The sequence below is a fragment of the Cervus canadensis genome, chromosome 3 (genome assembly GCF_019320065.1).
Source record: "Cervus canadensis isolate Bull #8, Minnesota chromosome 3, ASM1932006v1, whole genome shotgun sequence".
In the NCBI taxonomy this organism is placed as follows: Eukaryota; Metazoa; Chordata; class Mammalia; order Artiodactyla; family Cervidae; genus Cervus; species Cervus canadensis.
In genome coordinates this window covers 9,856,443-9,871,560 of record NC_057388.1, presented here as the reverse complement: position 1 = coordinate 9,871,560, position 15,118 = coordinate 9,856,443, and positions in this window count along the sequence as shown.

The window sequence follows — 15,118 nt, the reverse complement described above, 5'->3', positions numbered from 1 at the left end:
TGTCCTGGTTATTACTTCTGCATAATAAATGCCACACTTAGCAGCTGAAAATAATCATTTTAGTTTGCTCATGATTTTACGCTAATTCCAGAAAGGCTCAGCTTTTGTTGTCTCACATGTGGTTCTAGTAAGATATCATTTGGCACTGCAGTTATATGAAAGTTCAACTGGACTGGATATCAAGATGGCAACCCATAGCAGACGGTTGATGATGGATGTTACCTGTGAGCTCAGTTAGGGCAACTGACCTGAATTCCTACATGCGCCCACTCCAGGAGACAGTAACCAAACTTTTTATGGGGCATTTGGCTTCCGCCAGAGGAAGCATCACAAAAGGAGTGGAAAGAAACTGCAAGACTTTTATTTTGTTTTCTTTTTTCTGACATAGCCTCAGTAGTTACATAGGGTCACTTCTACCTTACTCAGTTCTAACTATATGTTTGAAGCAGATAAAAACCTGTCCATATTCAAGGGGAGATGAAATAGAGTTAGTTCTCAATGAAGAGTGTCAAAAAATTGGGGGATGGTGTTTTAAAACCATTACACCACCCTTATCTTTAAAACTTCGTCCTAAGTATTTTAAAGGCCTTTTCAGCTAAGTCCAGTATCTGTGTTATGGAGGGATCTGCTTTAACTGACTTTTTCTTCTCTTGACTGTGGGTGACACTGTCTTGCCTCTTCATATATCCTGCAAGTTCTAACTAAATGTCATGTACTATGTCTAAAAGGAACAGGAGGGAAAATTAGGTAAAATTACTCTAGGAAATGACACACGCCTCAGAGAAACCACTCGGTTGCTGAGTGAGTGAGTATAATCCATGATTATGTAATCTTTCTTGGCTTTTTTTTCTTGGATCTAATTCACCACTGGTTCCCATGTTTTGATGGGGAGATCAGTTCTTTCCTGAGCATAGGAAGATGCTGAAGGTTTCTATCTACTTTATAGCACAACTGCCCACACTACATATTGCTAGGAAGACTTCTTTGCTTTCTAACTTCCTACCTTTCTTCCCTAGACCCAGTTTTCCATTGACTTATGCTTTATGGAGTTTGCATCCACCTCTCAGCTCTCCTGCTCTGCCCTCAGCCTCCAGCCACCTGATTCCTTGCACTTGATGAGAGCTCAGTATACCTCTAGGACATACCTCCCAGCTTTCTTTCCCTCCCTGTGCCTCACATTTCACACACTGTTGCTGTGCATACAATGAAAGGCCAAAGGGAAAGATTTTATGACTGTGTGTGGACCTGCTTTGTCACTGGGATTTTCGGAAATCTAAGCACTCTTTGCCATCTACGCATAGCCATTAAAAGTACATTAAAAATTTGGCTCCCATCTATTGGAAGCGTCTCCCACCACGGCCCCAGGGATAATAGCAAGGCAGAGGCATCTGCTCTCCTAAAAAGGGATAATTTCTTTTTAGAATTTAACTCATTGAAATTGCCTTACATTTTCACCCCTATGAAAAGTTTCTGAAAGACTATGGTTTTATAGTAGCTTATATGACATTTACTTGTTATTAGATCTCTTTTAATAAAACTGAAACATCAGAAACTGATTTTGAATGGGAAAATCTTCCCTGCTGTATATAGCATGACCCTACTCCTCAATGCTAAGGGTCTGCGATGTGATTCTTCTATGGGGGTTCACTAGAGACTCCACACATTATATAACTTGACAACATATCCCTGGTACAAGGCTATAAATGTCTGCGTTTGTTCATCCCAAGTAAATGTGAAATGCTTCCTAATCCTTTTTCCTGATTGGGATTGAAAGAAACATTCTTGTCAGGTCAGTAGTCACATAAAATGTGTACAGTGTACTGACATCTTCTAATAAATATATAATAACTGGCATGGTGGCTGTACTTGGGGTTATTACTTTGTTAAGTTTTTGGAAGTGTACCACTACTCACCATGGTCCATCTTGTTTTTTAGGGGCAATATCTGCACTTTTTAGTTTTTGAAAGTGGCACTAATCTCTGCCAGTCTACCTTGGATGCTTCTGATTTATGACCTTGCATGATGGGATGCAGTTAAAGGGGCTTTCACATGGCCTTTACTACTCTAATGGATATTATTCCAAAGGTCAAGGAATCAACAGGAGAGTTGCTTTAGTCGCTAGATATATCCATCCTATTAAGCACGTATATTTTCAATAAATAACTACAGGTTGATCCATAGACCCACTGAACCCACTGTCAGATAGTCTTAGGCCACAGCTCTATTTTATACCTGGTCTCAGTTTATACACTTCACTCAACCAAGAGAGTCCTCACAGCATTGATGCATCTCAGAAGCAACCTCTGAGACAAGGTGAATTAGTCACCTATTGCTGTGCAACAAAATATTAGCAGTTTAAAACAATAGGCATTTATTGTCTTCTTTAATTTCTGAGAGTCAGGAATCCAGAAGCATTTTAGCTGTATGATTCTGGGTTAGGACCTCTTATGAAATTGCCATAAGATATTGCTGATACTGGAATCATCTGAAGCCTTGACCAGAGCTGGGGATCTTCTGTTTAATAGCTGATTCACACAGTTGTTGTCAGGAGGTCCCAATTCCCTGACACATAGACCTCCTTGGAGAACTATTTAAGAGTTCACATAAAATGGCAGCTAGCTTCTTCCAAAACAAGCCATCCAAGAGTTGACAGCAAGGAGTAACCCATGATGTCTTTTATCCCTACACACAAAACATAATTTCCACCATATGCTATTGTTTAGAAACAAGTCACTACGTCCACATAGATTGTCAGAATTTGGCTACATCTTAGAGAAGAAAGAGTGTTTGAGGGTTGTGGGCAGATTTTAAAACAACTCCAGGAGGATTTGAGTGCAAAAGAGTTTGCTTGAAAGACAATACTAGGAAACACCAGAAGGAGAGAAGAAAGTGAGACAAAAATAGAGATGGAAGAAAATCCAATAAAGGATTCGTTATCAAATAAACCACCACTCTAGGCAACTGAAGTATAACACCACTGGGAAACTTGGAAAAACACATTTCAGAGTTTTCCTACCCAAAGTGTAAGATGAGCAGAGCAAATATGCAATAACTCCCATTAGTCATTGATTGACATGTATCACTTACATTCACAATTCATTGTCAAAAACCAGTTTCTGGCCAACTTCAAGAGAACCAGGATGCAAAGAAGCACAATTGTGGCATTTTCCAAGAAGAAGAAAATCATTCACCTGAAACAGAGGGTAACTGGATATCTATGAACCCAGCTGGTGATGACCACAGCTCTTAAGAAGCACAACTTAACACTGAGAAAAGCAGAGCCTAGAGTTTTTGCGTTAATGAGATATTGGAAAGATAATGACAACAAATGAGGACCCTATGGGGCTGGTCCTGAGGGATGGGAGATGATAAAATATAAACTTTGAGGTCACAGGGCCTGAAGGGAAGACATCAGACAAGGGGGTTTCCCTGTCTCTCTGTTACCCGTACCAGTGAGTCAGGGAAGGCTGATCCAACACCTAGAGATTGATTATTGTCATCCTAGGACTCACTGCATGTTTTCTATCTGATTAGCCAGCCACATTATCTATTCATACCACTGACTGATAGGGCCCTTAATCCATAGCTGCCTTCACGTTGCCTACAAAAGAAGCAATGCCCTAAGGTCTGCTGAGTGTCTTCTAAACCACCCCCATGAGGATGCCCATTGTCTATAACCAAAGGTGCATCCTTGATAGCTACAGAGGCAGTGACGTTATATAAAGAAATGAGGCGTTCCCAGTCGTTGTCCTTGGAAAGGACCAGACGGGGATGAAAACCATCTCTGTTATTTGCGACCTTTCTCCTAATCACTATGTCTGGTTAATGACAGTCTCCATTTCCCACACCATGCTAGGTGTCTGAAAATGTATTATATCAAAGAAATAAGTGTATCAAGCTTTTAATAATCCCATTCATTTCCATCACTGCTGGTTGAGTATCTTTAAATGAAGATCTAGACTTACTGTGATCATTAGAGATTTTGTTAACACTTTCCATGAGATTGACATTGCTAATCCCAGTGCCTTATTTAATTCAAATGAAAGAAATTTTATTTTGTCTCAGTCACCTTTTTGAAATTGTTATCTCAAAGGGAAAGATGATCTCTTTTTTCCCCACACATGATTTCGTGAGTTTTTAGAGAATTCCTTAGTTTGTCAATCACTTCAAATTTCACATAGCAGTGTTGATTTTCAACCAAAAAAAAAAAAAAAATTGGGGGAATATTTCTTTAGAGAAACCATTTATTAGCAGTGTTGCCAAATTATACCAACATAGTCAGCACTGGGTTTTCATGGGAAAGGGTGGATATTACTAGCTTTCATGTTGCCATAGACATAATCATCAAAATACAGTAAAAGATAGCATGTTTCTCTAAAATGGGAAACTGAGAATATTAGCCAGAGATCTGGCAGGTCCAAGGCAGATTTTTCTCTAATCAAAAAAGAGGTAAGTCTTTGAAACAAAACACTGGGGTCAGGCAGAGAACAGATGATTTTTAACTCACTACTCCTTGACTTACCTCAGAGTTTTTAGGTTTTGTCTGCCTAAATGTAGAAGCAGAGTCCAGATCAATCCCACCTCTCCCTTGGTGATTCTTCACACTATTTTATTTCAGTTCTCAGTGTTATTAATCATATTTAGGAATGGCAATTCTGTGTTCTAGTTTATGACAAATAGTATAGACAGAGGAGGTAAAAAGTGTGAAGACTGGATATTAACAACAGGGACTTGGCTTTCATATGTCATTAAATTTACCTTTTATTTATGCTATACTGATAGGCTATCTCTTTTCTCTGTGTCCAGAAAATCTTTCATTATTTGATGATGTGTTTCTAAAGCCCCTGTTGAAAGTATTGTAAATATTCCTTGTATGGGTCAGTTGATGTTTCAAGAAGTTTGCAGGGAGAAAGAGAGCCCAGAAATGGGAGATATTGAAAATATATCATAAAGAACACAGCCTGGGCTCTGCCAATCAGAATGGATGTTCCAACTAATAAGAACCCTGGCCACAATTAGTGCATCAATGTCTGTACCAACGATCTTATTATGCAATTTGAAAATGAGGGTCAACAGGATAAATTGTTAGAATGTAAGAATAATGATGAAGATAAGTGTGTATTTTTTTTTAACATCTCAGCAAAGCTGATACCATGTAGGATTATAAAATATAGTGAGAAATACTGTAATCCTTATTATGTAACTATAAAGGAAAAAGAAAACAGTGAAAGAACCTTGGGATAATAAGATACCTGACTGATTTGAATGTAGAAAAATGTCTTATAATTGCTAACATGAAATAATGGTCACCATTTCTAGTTCTCTAAATTTGTTGTAAGATTTTGCTTGGTATGCAATGCATAAGCCAGTGAATTCATGTCCCACGTCAGTAATCATTTCTCCATCAGATAACAGGATTTACATAAAGATGAGTTGCCTATGAAAACTGATTTTAGTTTATTGCTAGCAATAGATAATTCGATGAGGTCTCCAGCTATGCAGAGGGACCACCCACGATGAAAAGGACTCATTAATGTCCCCTGAACACTGCACAGGATGCTCAGTAATTCAAAGAAACTATCCAAATTTCAAAATGGAAAAAAACCAGGTTGACCAAGGAGGAATAAGATCCACTTTAAAGTTATTTCAGAAGAGTAAATGCCCTATGCTTTTCAGTACTCAAAAAGAATCTATAACATTTTAAAGTTCTACTTTGGATGAAAACAGTTCATGAGATTGCAAAGAAAAAATGAACAAGAAATGAAAACGATCACTCAGTGAACCCTGGGCCGTTTAGATTCTTGTTTGAGAAAGTAAAAATTTTCCATTCAACCTTTTATCACTCCCAGTCAGTCTCTAGACGCCTCAATGAGAAGAGAATGAACTTTGTCCAAAAGATCATTTCTCTTTGTGAGATCCTGACCAACCAATGCCATATTCTATAGGTCTGCAGGAGGCAGAATGTGTACATTCTGAGAAAATGTATTTCATTTTCTTTCCTACTTGTTAACTTTGATAGCACTCTCTATGGTATCAAACTCTCTACAAACAGGAAACCAACATTTATAACTCTCTTGCCACTTAAGTGTATGTCTATCCAATTAGGATGACCATTTTCTTGAGTTGAATCATTGAACTTTCATAAAGTGAAACATTTATAGAATCATATTATCATAAATCACTGTTTTCTTTTTAAAGACTGTTTTTCACCATAACTCAATAAAAGATACATTTTTCACACAACCCACTAAACATATTCATATGCTTATGCATATTGAAACAAAACTCTTATTAGCTAATTAGAATTAGCTAATATCCTCTGTGGTAGCTGGGACACTCTTATGCTACTGTATTTTATGTTTTAATTTTAATTGCTTGTCACTGCCTACTGCTGCTAAGCCACTTCAGTCGTGTCCGACTCTGTGCAATCCCATAAATGGCAGCCCACCAGGCTCCTCCGTCCCTGGGATTCTCCAGGCAAGAACTGGAGTGGGTTGCCATTTCCTTCTCCAGTGCATGAAAGGGAAAAGTGAAAGTGAAGTCACTCAGTCACGTCTGACTCTTAGCGACCCCATGGACCGCAGCCCACCAGGCTCCTCCATCCTTGGGATTTTCCAGGCAAGAGTACTGGAGTGGGGTGCCATTGCCTTCTCCGCACTGCCTACTAAACTTACTAAATTGATCTTGTGCGTGCTAAGTCACTTCAGTTGTGTCCAACTCTTTGTGACCACGTGGACTGCAGCCTGCCAGGCTCCTCTGTCCATGGGATTCTCCAGGCAAGGACACTGAAATGGGTTGCCATGCCCTCCTCTAGGGGGTCTTCCCGACCCAGGGATCAAATCCATGTCTCATGTCTCGCAGGTTTTGTACCACTAGCACCACCTGGGAAGCCCCCCATCTATGGCTTGTGTTCTTCAATTGGAAAACAGTGCTGTAAAGATCTTAAGATACTGTCTTGACCTTTGTTTCAAATGAGGAGAAATCATAAAAAGGAGTTCTTTCCTAGAGATGAGTTCTCTAGGAAAAAAAAACAAAACTCTCTTTTTTCTAAGGTAACCTACCAAGTCCAGTGAGTAGCAATCTGTTTCAGGCACAAGGACATGTCTAACTAAATGCCTTTAAATTATTTCTAAAGCTTGATGGTAAAAGTCCAGAAACTCGCAGCATTGCGGGAGCACAACAATACTGCTCTTAAATTCACCATGTAGTTCCCCTTTATTGCTTCCAGAAATGAAACTATGCATTAAATGTAGAATGAATAAAGGAGGCCAAATGCCTAGAAGACGGCTTTGAGGAAGAACAAGGGGCATCTTACAGGCTGTGGGTTGCCACTGTCCTGACATCGTGACATTATTATCAGCATCGTACTATCAATGTCAGTGTTAAACAGGATATTACTGTAAGTAGCTGAGGGAAGTCAAAGCCACACTAAATGATCATGTGTTTCTTTAAGTCTACCCAGACATACTTAGTACGATCTTTATATTATGCCAAAAAGACATATTTGTAATTTAGAGCATTTTCCTGGTGTCCACAATTGGTTAGCATTTTATTTCACTTGAATTTGCCTTTGCTTTTTCTAACATTCCACCATACCCTTATGTCACAAGTTCCCAGGGAGGCTTTCTCTGTTTTAACCATATGTAGAGAATATATATATTCTTTTTAATTACAAATTAAAGTTTTATGGCCCCTAAAGCCCTTTAAGAGAAAAAAAAAAAAAACATGCACAGCAGACATTTTTCTTCTCCTCCTAAAGGAAAGGCAACATAACAGCATGACTGGAAGATTTTTCCTCATTTAAAATACTTTTTCTAAGAAAAACATTGTTTTTAAGGTCAGCAAAGGATTTAGGAACATGGCTTACTCAACGTGGTCCATTATCTGGCATTATGCATTATCTGACTATGGATTATATGCTCCTGAAAAGGGAGTAAAGGGATCGCTTCTTAGAACCACATTATCTTATTCAGGCTTTTGAAGTATTCATGCATATTGAAGAGAGAGCTTTGGATTCCCAAAGGTTTAATGCACCCATATTAAATAAAGAAGAGAATCTTTTCTTCCTAGTAGGCTTAATGTGGAGAGAAAAAAAGATCATGAGACAAGAAAATTCAATAACACAAGCTACAATGAATTTAACAGGAACATGTCCAGTCATTCCAAACAAATACATTCTGATACACCTTAAAATTCTAATCAGCTGAAAACAGACATGTGAACACCAGAATCATCTGGCTCCACAAAATCTTACGTTTATGTTTTCTTTGGCATAAAATGGGAAAATAAAGAAAAGAAGGCATTTACACAGATGAAGTATAAATGTGCCCTCATCTCTCAGCAAGATACAGAAACACACTAGATAATTTTGATGTTTGTTTAAGTCCTTCAGTAGACTGCCTCAGTAAGAAATATAGTTTATTTACAATTAAAATGTTTCTATAAAATGGGATATAATTCTGTCAAGTCAACCCAAAGCACATTTTAAATAATTATTTAATATGTAATGTGATAAATATCATTACAAATATCAATATATAAGAGGATATAAGATAAATACTATATCTTCTTACATCCAAGTTTTTATTATGCATTTGAATGAAAGCTACTTGTTATTGTAACAACATAAAAATCTTTTAGAAGGATCAGTTCAGTTCAGTCACTCAGTCGTGTCCGACTCTTTGCAACCCCATGACTGCAGTACGCCAGACTTCCCTGTCCATCACCAACTCCCGCAGTCCACCCAAACCCATGTCCATCGCGTCAGTGATGCCATCCAACCATTTCATCCTCTGTCGTCCCCTTCTCCTCCTGCCCCCAATCTTTCCCAGCTTCAGGGTCTTTTCAAATGAATCAGTTCTTCACATCAGGTGGACAAAGTATTGGAGTTTCAGCTTCAACATCAGTCCTTCAATGAACACTCAGGACTGATCTCCTTTAGGATGGACTGGTTGGATCTCCTTGCAGTCCAGGGGACTCTCAAGAGTCTTCTCCAACACCACAGTTCAAAAGCATTAATTCTTTGGCACTCAGCTTTCTTTATAGTCCAGTTCTCACATCTATACATGACCACTGGAAAAACCATAGCCTTGACTAGACGGTTTTCTTTTTGTTGGTTTTCTTTGTTGGTTTTCTTTTTAGCATAAGATAAGTAATCTCTTGTTAAAAACAGCATTAGCAATTCTAATATTGCTGAGGTTAAATCTTCTCAATAGTAATATTGAGAGTCTTAGAGTTAACTGGATATTGAAAACAAATTTAATTACTTTAGTCTTAGAAGAGACCCTACATCATTTCTCACAAAGACATTGCAAGTCATGTGTGACTTAGTTCCAAATACTATAGGTCTATATTATTAATCTTTGAATGCCAGACCAAAACTTAGAATTAAAAACCTCCCAACTGCAAACCTTTAGCTTTAATCATTAGCAAATATGTATGATATAAGCTTGATAGAATATCAGAGTTTGATAGAATATCTTGATAGAATATCTTGTTAAAACAGTTTTTCAATTATATAAGTTTTCTCAGTTTCTTAGACTGCGTAGAGCATACTGCTAATTAGCATCATGAAAAGGCATCCATTGAGTGGACAGGAAACATTAATATATGTGTGCAATTTGCCACAAAGGACTCATGATTGAGGAGCTCAGTTCATATTTCCCTGTGGCCTCTAAGAAGACCTGTTTGAAATTTAGGCAGGACCAAGTCAGTAGGTATTAAAGTAAAATCTAAAATTTTGCTTTTGGTTTGCCAAAAGCTTTTGGTACAGTGCAAGTGGTACCTCAATACAACTGATTGGAAAATTCTGGGAAGATGATAGGAAGTGAGCAAAATTACAGCTCATAGCCTGCTTTGGCTAAAAGCTACTTGGGCCCACTGGATTAGAAAAAAGGACTCCTTCACAGCCCAACCTAGAATTCTTGTATTTTGAGACAAAACTCCAGTTAATATAAAATATTGCATCACCTACTTTATCTCTTCTCTGCATGGGTTCCTTTTAGTAGCGGAAAGAGCTCTAGGGGTATTTGTTTGGCATTCCATTCAAGCATTATGCTTCTGACATAGTTTCGGTAATCCAGCAAGTACATGCCTAGGAATGGACATTTGCAGAACAAAGTACAATGTGGACAGATTCCTGTATCTAAAGTCACTTTTTCCTGTTAAACCTCAAAAGGAAAGTGTCCTGAGATCCAGAATAGGTATGTGTATGCTTAGTCTCTCAGTTGTGTCTGACTCTTTGCGACCCCATGAACTGTAGGCTCCTCTGTCCATGGAATTTTTACAGGCAAGAACACTGAAGTGAGTTGCCATTTCCTTCTCCAGGGGATCTTGCCAACCCAGGGATCGAACCTGCATCTCGTGTGTCTCCTGAATTTGCAGGTGGATTCTTTACCACTGAGCCACCTGAGAAGCCTCAGGAAAATACAGAGAACTTTTTATTAAGCTTCAGACCAAAGGAGAAGCTGCTGTCCTTGCAGACTGAACCCCACAGGAAGTCAGCAGAGCTCTTACTGAACCTTCTGTGGGTACCGAAGGCTGGAATTTGTTTCTAGGGTCAAGGAAGCATCGATCTAAACCAGGGGCATAGACATTGGTCAGTGTCGGTGGTTTTGCTGATCTCACTTATTTTGCTTTGGTCTTCCCTCTTTATTGATTTTTTTTCTTAATCAGCACTGAGAACTTTCATTTATTCACATGGGAAGTCAGGTTGTGTCCCAATTAGAAAAAAGTCATAGTTGAAAAATATTATGTTATAATAATAACGTTTCATTCCTCATTGAAAAACATTTACTGAGCACCTAGTATATGCTAAAGTAATGAAGTTCACAATGCAAGAGAGCTCAGGAAATGATCAGATATAAGTTCAGCATATGAGAAGGAGCCGGGCTACAGCATGAGACCTGCACAGTATATATTGCTTCTCATTTGGCGCCAAGAAAGCAGTCTCCTGAAGGAAGCATCTGGAAGCACAGCTTTCTGCAGTAGAGTCTTGACCAGATTCTTCAGGCTTCCAGAAAGATTGTAGGGAAGGGCAGACAATAGAACAATTAACCTCTTCCTATGAAACTTCTCTTAAAGGTCTCGTATAATCTGGAAGATTTGAGTGACATCACCAGATGGTCAACACCGAAATCAGATTTAAGGGACTAGATCTGACAGACAGGGTGCCTGAGGAACTATGGATGGAGGTTCGTGACATTGTACAGGAGACAGGAATCAAGACCATCCCTAAGAAAAAGAAATGCAAAGAAGCAAAATGTCTGTCTAAGGAGGCCTTACAAATATCTGTGAAAAGAAGGGAATCAAAAAGCAAAGGAGAAAAGGAAAGATATACCCATTTGAATGCAGAGTTCCAAAGAATAGCCAGGAGAGATAAAAAGCCTTCCTCAGTGATCAGTACAAAGAAATAGAGGAAAACAATAGAATGGGAAAGACTAGAGATCTCTTCAAGATAATTAGAGATACCAAGAAAATATTTCATGCAAAGATGGGCTCAATAAAGGCCAGAAATGGTATGGACCTAACAGAAGCAGAAGATATTTAGAAGAGGTGGCAAGAATACACAGACGAACTGTACAAAAAAGATCTTCACGACCCAGATAATCACGATGGTGTGATCACTCACCTAGAGCTAGACATCCTGGAACGTGAAGTCAAGTGGGCCTTAGGAAGTATCACTACGAACAAAGCTAGTGGAGGTGATGGAATTCCAGTTGAGCTATTTCAAATCCTAAAAGATGATGCTGTGAAAGTGCTGCACTCAATATGCCAGCAAATTTGGAAAACTCAGCACTGGCCACAGGACTGGAAAAGGTCAGTGTTCATTCCAATCCCAAAGAAAGGCAATCACAAAGAATGCTCAGACTACCACACAATTGCATTCATCTCACACACTAGTAAAGTAATGCTCAAAATTCTCCAAGCCAGGCTTCAGCAATACGTGAACCCTGAGCTTCCAGATGTTCAAGCTGGTTTTAGAAAAGGCAGAGGAACCAGAGATCAAATTACCAATATCTGCTGGATCACTGAAAAAGCAAGAGAGTTCCAGAAAAACATCTATGTCTGCTTTATGACTATGCCAAAGCCTTTGACTGTGTGGATCACAATAAACTGTGGAAAATTCTTCAAGAGATGGGAATACCAGACCACTTGACCTGCCTCTTGAGAAACCTGTATGCAGGTCAGGAAGCAACAGTTAGAACTGGACATGGAACAGACTGGTTCCAAATAGGAAAAGGAATACATCAAGGCTATATATTGTCACCCTGCTTATTTAACTTATATGCAGAGTACATCAAGAGAAATGCTGGGCTGGAGGAAGCACAAGCTGGAATCAAGACTGCCAGGAGAAATATCAATAACCTCAGATATGCAGATGACACCACCCTGATGGCAGAAAGTGAAGAAGAACTAAAGAGCCTCTTGATGAAAGTGAAAGAGGAGAGTGAAAAAGTTGGCTTAAAGCTCAACATTCAGAAAACTAAGATCATGGCATCCGGTCCCATCATTTCATGGCAAATAGATGGGGAAACAGTGGCTGACTTTATTTTGGGGGACTCCAAAATCACTGCAGCTGGTGATTGTAGCCATGAAATTAAAAGACGCTTACTCCTTGGAAGAAAGTTATGACCAACCTAGACAGCGTATTAAAAAGCAGAGACATTACTTTGCCAACAAAGGTCCGTCTAGTCAAGGCTATGGTTTTTCCAGTAGTCATGTATGGATGTGAGCGTTGGACTATAAAGAAAGCTGACCACAGAAGAATTGATGCTTTTGAACTGTGGTGTTGGAGAAGAGTCTTGAGAGTCCCTTGGACTGCAAGGAGATCCAACCAGTCCATCCTAAAGGAGATCAGTCCTGGGTGTTCATTGGAAGGACTGATTTTGAAGCTGAAACTCCGATACTTCGGCCACCTGACGCGAAGAGCTGACTCATTTGAAAAGACCCTGATGCTGGGAAAGATTGAGGGCAGGAGGAGAAGGGGACGACAGAGGATGAGATAGTTGGATGGCATCACCGACTCAATTGACATGGGTTTGGGTCGACTGCGGGAGTTGGTGATGGACAGGGAGGCCTGGCGTGCTGCAGCTCATGTAGTCACAAAGAGTCGGACACAACTGAGCGACTGAACTGAACTGATGAGACTTCTGTTAAAGGTCTCCTAACATCTGGAAGATTTGAGTGACAGCCCAGAAAAGCTGAAACCAAGAAACTCTCTCTGTATAACATTGTCTCTGTTTTTCTCCTGTCTATTATATTCCCTCAAATTATGCTAACGCTCTTTCTTTGCTCTCAATTTCAGACTGGACCCAGAGTTTAATATGCACTGATTTGGGGAAATTGCTTCACTTGTGAATCATTATTGTATAAGAGAATCAGTGTTTGGAGGGTAGGTTACTGCTTTTACATATAGGAGTTTTGTTGGATTCTGGGAATATGTATAATTAAATCACATGGGTGTCCTGTGTTATTGATATTCTGGAATCTCAAAAAGAATATATGAGAAGCTTGTCATATTTTTTAACGAGTGCTGCACAACAGACAACCCCTAAAGAAATTTATCTGCTCATGACTCCATGGGGGTGACAATTTAAGCAGGCCATGTGGGACGCCCTGTTTCTATTCCATGTGGTGGCAGCTGGGCTCACTCCTGTGTTCTCCGTCAGTTGGCAGGGGCTTCAGAGTCTGCCTGCTCCTGGATGGCCTCACTCACAAGGTTAACAGTGGTTTGGGCTTTCAGCAGAGGTGCTTTAATTTTCCCATGTGACCTCTTCATACAGTTAATCCAGACTTCTCACCCAGTGGCCAGATTTCAAGATGTCATGGCCCAACGTACAAATGCTCATCAAGCCTCTGCTTACACCATATCTGTTGATGTTTAATGGGACAGAGTAAATCATGAGGACAACCCCAGAGCCAATATGGAAAAGAACACACAAGGGCATGTATGATTAGAGACATGACTCATTGGGGGCCATTAGTATAACAATGTGCCACAGTTAGGGCTTCCCCATTGGCTTAGCGGTAAAGAATCCGTTTGCCAATGCAGGAGACTCGGGTTCCATCTGTGGGTCAGGAAGAGCCCTTGGAGAAGGAAATGGCAACCCACTGCAGTATTCTTGCCTGGGAAATCCCATGGACAGGGGAGCCTGGCGGGCTATACTCCAGGGGGTCACAAAGAGTTGGACACAACCGAGCAACTAAACCAGAACAAATGCCACAGTTCTGGTGAGGATAAGCCCTCTTTAGTGGTAACCAAGAATTGATGCTTTTGAACTGTGGTGTTGGAGAAGACTCTTGAGAGTCCTTTGGACTGCAAGGAGATCCAACCAGTCCATCCTAAAGCAGATCAGTCCTGGTGTTCATTGCAAGGACTGATGCTGAAGCTGAAACTCCAATACTTTGGTCACCTGATGCAAAGAGTTGACTCATTGGAAAAGACCCTGATGCTGGGAGGGATTGGGGGCAGGAGGAGAAGGGGACGACAGAGGATGAGATGGCTGGATGGCATCACCGACTCGATGGACATGTGTTTGAGTAAACTCCGGGAGTTGGTGATGGACAGGGAAGCCTGGCATGCTGCGATTCATAGGGTCGCAAAGAGTCAGATACGATTGAGCGACTGAGCTGAACTGAAATATCCATATTAGTTCTGTGCCAAATGATACGGGCTAAACACAGACACATGCACTCATTCACTTCACTTGAGTGAGATTCTTTTAGGTAGGACCAAATAGAATAAGAAGAAATCTTAAAATCTCTCTTTAAGAAGAAATCTTAAAGAAGAAATCTTTGAATTATTTGGGGGCAAAAAGTTCTCCTTAGCTGAAAGAAGGGAGTTCTTTTGTCCTTTTTTATGGAAATAGGAATTATCTTGATAATTAAAGGACTTTGATTGCATTATTTGACTCACAGTATCCATTTCACAGTGTTTAATACTGTCTGATGGGTGCAACTAGACAGCAAGAAGACTTATTCAAAGTAGAAAATAGAAGATATGGTAAATTCTTAACTTGCTATGGTCTAAGGGTTAACTTAATATTTTATCTTGATCAACTGCAGAAACTTTCTGAAGGGATTATAAAAGATTTGAGGGTGTGGTGGTTTTGAAATA